Genomic DNA, 5,777 nt, shown 5'->3' on the forward strand with positions numbered 1-5,777 from the left:
TTAGCATTGCATAGCATAGTGCATTTTTATCATGCAAAATTGATCAGAAGAAGTCATCTGAACAAGAGAGCAAGGGATTTTCATGCTGGAAAAGGTCCTATGGTCGTTCTGGAAAGCTCATGTGAACTAAGGCTCATGTTGTAGCAAGTTGGCCAAAATTGGGGGTTCAGGAGTCCACAGTGCATAACCAAATCGGCTGAGGCCCATAAAAGTCAACCGTCTAACCAAATATCCATATACCATCCTTGTCCATATCACAAATCCATTAGACCCCATTTTAATCCAATTTTATCCATCATTATCCGATTAACCACTAACCCGTTTAAGAAGTTCACTTACAATTTAATTCATTCTCCATTTAGCCCATTTAACTAACCCATATCCGCATTTTAAAACCAAATGTCCATAAACCAGATATCCATTCAAATCCAATTCCTAATATCCATTTGATCCATTATTTTCAATAACCCATTTTCATATCCATTATCCATTTACAAATCCAATTAACCATTAATCCATTGTAATCCATTTTCGTAATCCATTTAGTCTAATTCAATAACCAAATCCATTCAACCAAGATATTAATTTCCGTTCCTAAAACATGTGAACCAACTGATACATTCATCTTCATTTAAAATTCCAATCCAACACAAGTCCAATTTTATTCTATATCATGTGATCACAACCATACATTTACAACCATAAAACATTTCAGTGGCAAAATTTAATTGCAGAAGCATCCAGGCAAGGCTTTATTGGTCAGGAAGAGCTGCAATGGAATTCCTATGAAACGTTGGATGGTCAGCTTCGGCGGGACTGGTTCCAGACTCTTGAACAGCGGAAACTAATGGCCAGGGCACCATCCAGCAACAGAGCACCCAAATCCCCTGAACAGAAAAAGAAAATTGCACAAGCCATTGCTGCAGAATGGGCCGATCCCGATTACCGTGAAAGAGTTGTCTCTGCATTGGCCAAGTATCATCTTTCTGCTGAAAAGAAACCTAGAGCCATGGCCGATTTCACGGAGTTCATTCACATGCCTATAGGAAGTATAACCTGCACATGAAATCGAAGAATCCAACCAAAACCCAATATCCAATAAACTTCTCTTCTCAATACAAAACCTCTAAATTCACTTCTTTTGAACCAATGGGTTCCTAGCCAATTCCATCTAACTACTAAATAAACCTGCCTTTTTTTAGTGACCTTAAATAACAGAAGCAGCCACCAGCGGAGAAGCAACAATGGTTCTCTAGACTGAACTCTGCCGATTCAGTGGTGCAAAGATCTACCCAGGAAGAGGCATCAGATTTATTCGCAGTGATTCTCAGAAAGCAACACAAGAAGGACATTGCTCAAGAAGCTGTAAAGAAGAGACGTCGTGCTACCAAGAAGCCATACTCTAGGTCAATTGTTGGTGCTATCCTGGAAGTCATTCAGAAGAAAAGAGCCGAGAAGCCTGAAGTTCGAGATGCAGCTAGGGAAGCTGCTCTGCGTGAAATCAAAGAGAGGATTAAGAAAACAAAAGATGAGAAGAAAGCCAAGAAAACAGAAATGCCAAATAGACATAACATCCAGCTTACACCTCTAACAGGAATTCCATCCAAGCCATATTCAATAGAAACAAACTAACAGTTGTGCATCCATTTCTCTAAAACTGTCATAACCATATAACAAACTGCCAACTGTCATTGACCCTTCATAACTTCCAACTCATTCATAACTCCCAACTATCAACAACCTTCTAACAAAAACCTGCATAAAAGAAAGCAAAAGCATAACAGTGGAAAGGAGGCAAAATAGAAGCATAGCATAATAGAGAATTGGAAACACTCACTGAAACCAGGACTAACTTCGTGTGAGAACCGACTCGGTAACTAACCTGCCAAGTGCCATAACCGCCTCATAACAGAATGCTAACTGTTAAAAGAAAAAACCCTTTAATATAACCCTCAACATAACTGACTCTAACCAATTCCCTAAACTCTAACCAATTCCCTAAATTGCCTCAATTGAACGATTCTAGGAAATTCCCAGCCTCCCTGCTAACCGAAAACTCCCAACAGAAATTCCAACAAACTTCCTTTCCAAAAACCTGAACCATGACTCATCTCAGACTTTCCACCTCATGGAAACTGCATCAGTTCTGAGGACTCTCCCTAACCTTCTTCAAAAAACCATTCTTTCCTCCAACTAACCTAACCGAAATCTAACAACCTCTAACGGTTTTTCCTAACAACTTCTAACGAACCAATTCACTAAACAGAAACAGAAAGAGAAGTAGATGAGAGAATTTCTAGGATAAATGAGGGAGTAAATGAAACTCACAAATTTTTGGGAGGAGATAACTTCACTCTTCATCATTCATCATCATGGATCCTTCAACTCTCATAACAACTTTCAACTCTCATAACAATTTCCAACTGTCATAACCAACCATCTCTCTAACTTTACTCTCCTATAAGAACCATCCTCCATCTTCAATTCAAGCTCTTCGATCGTCTTTCCATAATTCAACAATTCACAGTTTCTTCTACCACCTCCATCACCATTCAACAAAAGTTTCTTCACCCTAACCAAACCTGCAACCTTCCATTCACGCGAACCTCCATACATCCCCTACACAACCTTCTCTACATTCTTCCAACCTAAGCAAACCTCTAACCAACTTCTAACAGAAAACCCCACAACCTCCTCCAAGAACTCCTCTTCAATCATCACTCTCAACCTGCTTCTTCCAGTTTCCATCTTCTATTCCGCATCTTCACCACCATTCCACCCTTACCAAAGCTCTGAGACAAAGCCATCAAAGCTCCACGTTGAAGCTTTGATCGGTTGAGCTAGAATCCACTCTGCTTCAGTCTCTGCAACCAAAACACGGAAAACGCAGGGAGAAGAAAGGATCAGAACAGAACCGCGAGTAGAAGAAGGAAGATAAGGCGAAGAAAGAGAGAGAGCACCAAGAAAATACCTGAGACGAGCTTCCATTAACCTCGTCGTTGCGTCGGTCATCTTTGCCGGCGAATTCATTGGCTGTTCTTGCTGGACTTTGATTCCGTCCCCAATCCAGGGCGTCCCTTGCTTCAGTGAATCCTCTCGAATCCAACGATCGAACCGCGCCTTCGATTCAAGATACGTGAACGCCGCGATTCAAAGCACCAGAGAACGGCGAGGAAGATTGAAGTAGAAGAAGAACAGGAGAAGTAGATCCGAAAGCTCTCGATCCGCTTCTCGTCGGTGAACGTTGCGAAAACCATTACGGTATGTGACTTTTCTCCATCGCCGTTTAGTTCCTGAACTCGCGTATTAGGATTCGGTTTTTACGTTTCGAGATTTGTTTAGCTCCGAGAGAGTTTTACCGGAGTTCGTGTGAATGGAAGGATTTAGAGGCGTTAATGTCAACGCCGGTGAGAGGAGAGAAGTGCTTCTAGGAAGTGCTTTTGGAAGAATCGCGTTTGAAGCTTTCAGCGAATTTCTTCAGCAAGCTTTGGACTGAACCTTCAATGTTCACGTTGGATCCGGATTTGGTGTTCGGAGAAATGGGTTTTCTTCCTAAGTGGATTTCTGACCCCAATTCACACCTCCCCACTGTCAATTCACCCTGGGCCCATCATCCTTGCGCACACCCCCTGCAACTTTCTACACCCCCAGTCCATATGAGGCCCGTGTTGTTATCTTCTTCGGTGCATTTGATTAGGGATGTAATGGTAGATCAACAGGGGTGTGTTAATAGTAACTGAATTAGGCTAGATGATTAAGAACGCTTAGGTAATGGTTAAGATTAGTCTAGGTAATTAGAGTTAATTAGATAGGGACTTTAATTAGATGTTATTAGAAGCATCTCTAGAAATAATTAGATTAGAATTTGAAATTAGAAATTGTAGGGTTATTGGAAATTTTGGGAATATCCTTAATTAGTTTTAGGACAATTAGATTATTAGAATTAGAATAATTTTTAGAAATAATAGTTTTAGGACTTTAGAGTTAATTACAAAATAACAAAAAAAAGAAATATTAGATTAATTAGAAATATTAAAAACTGATTTTAGAATTAGTGAATTTGATTAGAAATTTTGGATTAATTTTAGAGCTAGGATATTATGTTGATTTAGAAATTAGTTTTAGAATTTGGAAACCGTCTTAATTAGTTGTCAAATTAGAAGTAGAATATTAGAAAAAGTTAATTAGGTTATTAGCTTAGAATTTTAGAAACAATTAGAAATATTATTAGGATTAGATAATCTCTTGGATTTTTTAGAATATTAAATCTAGCTTAGATTTTAATTGATTTTAGTTAGGAATTTCATAAATAGAATTCAATTCAATATTACTCCCTAACTGTGAAATGACTATTCTACCCCTAGGCTTAGAAATAATTCAATCTTGCATGCTCCCTTAATTTTAGGATATGTTATCACTTGATTAAATGAATTTCCTGTGGAGTTTGAGCTTCCGTTTTGGATTTTTGTTCCTCTTTGACCCTAGTCTTGGACTAGTGGTTTGTGATCTCACTGTTGAGTTGTGTTTCAGGTTAATAGCACAAATGGCCTATGCTTGATGATGTGCTCCCATTGGAATTGACTTGTGACTTGTGTATAGCTAATTTTGACTTTGTTTTGCAGGGATTGATATTTGAGTTTGAGTTGGCTTGCACTTTGGTGCATTGGATTGTGTTGTCTGTTTATAGTTAATTGTAAACCATTTGCTGTTTAGTACTGTGATTAGTATACTGATGATATTTGATTGATTTCAGGTACATTAGTTGCTAATATTGCTTTGCTTTTCTTGATAAGCAATTTGCACCGAGGTATGATTTCCTTACTTCATGTAGTCTGGAAGACCTGGCCTGTTACTTGGCCAGGCAACTGTCTGAAGTCCTCCTTAAGAGGCGATGTTTGTGGTTGTTTACATTTGTGCCCAAGCAGGTAAAGACCTCTATGAGGAAATTGGTGGATCAAAGGGATATGCAATCTATCCCCCACTATTCTGTTGAGTCGTCCCTCTGCTCGCACGGCTGTGTGTTGATGCATTGGGGCACAAACCCAAGATCTTGTGCTGTTGCACAATCGAGTCAGAGTCTTTGAGTGTAGAAGGGTTCCTCCATTCTGAACCCACGCTCCTTTGTCTGAAGCTCTCCCTGACCAGGGATAAGAGCTGTGAAGTCTTATCTTCACTCTCCTTTCATCAGCTTCACCTTAGCCCCTCCATGGCAAGGTTAAGAGCTAACCTGACCCCGATACAGAGGCTTGTTTGTTGAGGTTGATATGACCCCTCGACTAAAGCCTAGCCTTGATGTTTGAGCCCCTTGTTGGTGTGTTTATTTCATGCTGTATATGTTTGTGTGGTGTGATTGTATCCCCTAGGTTTGCTAGACTCCACGTAGTCTCGTTTGCATGTCAATTAAGGTAGCACGGTTCCTTCGTATAGGACTTCCTTTCTTGCTTGAGCTTTCCTAAAACACAAACAAACATTATCCCCTCTTAAGGATACGTCAACTCCTTCTACCACAGGTGAGTAAGTCTCCAAAGGTCGAGCATCCGGTAGATTGCGTAGTGACGTTGTCCACTTAAAAAACACAAACCAACAAGAATAGTTTAGCCGAACTACGGCAACTCTGATTCTCATGTTCAGATGAGATACGTAGGCACGAGACGCGATGTCTTGCCGAGTTTGACTAACAACTAACACTAATTCTTTTCTCTCGCCCTCGTTGCGATTGAGACTTCCCCTTTCTCTTGCCCTAGTTGCAATCGAGACCCTTGCTTCCTGTGCAAGCC

The 5,777-nt window shown here is 40.0% G+C and overlaps 1 long non-coding RNA gene across 2 annotated transcripts; it reads right to left on the minus strand.

The window, feature by feature from the left end:
- Window positions 1-604: 604 nt before the first annotated feature.
- On the minus strand, window positions 605-3,523 carry LOC127086999 (uncharacterized). 2 transcript variants are annotated; one of them, XR_007789746.1, is made up of 4 exons: window positions 2,972-3,523; window positions 1,586-2,840; window positions 1,207-1,491; window positions 605-1,056 (listed from the first exon to the last, which is right to left on the minus strand). It is a non-coding gene; the product is annotated as an uncharacterized LOC127086999 (long non-coding RNA). The 2 variants fall into 2 exon arrangements; XR_007789745.1 differs by having other exon boundaries at window positions 1,586-2,864.
- Window positions 3,524-5,777: the final 2,254 nt, after the last annotated feature.

This window comes from Lathyrus oleraceus, chromosome 5 (genome assembly GCF_024323335.1).
Source record: "Lathyrus oleraceus cultivar Zhongwan6 chromosome 5, CAAS_Psat_ZW6_1.0, whole genome shotgun sequence".
Classification (NCBI taxonomy): domain Eukaryota; kingdom Viridiplantae; phylum Streptophyta; class Magnoliopsida; order Fabales; family Fabaceae; genus Lathyrus; species Lathyrus oleraceus.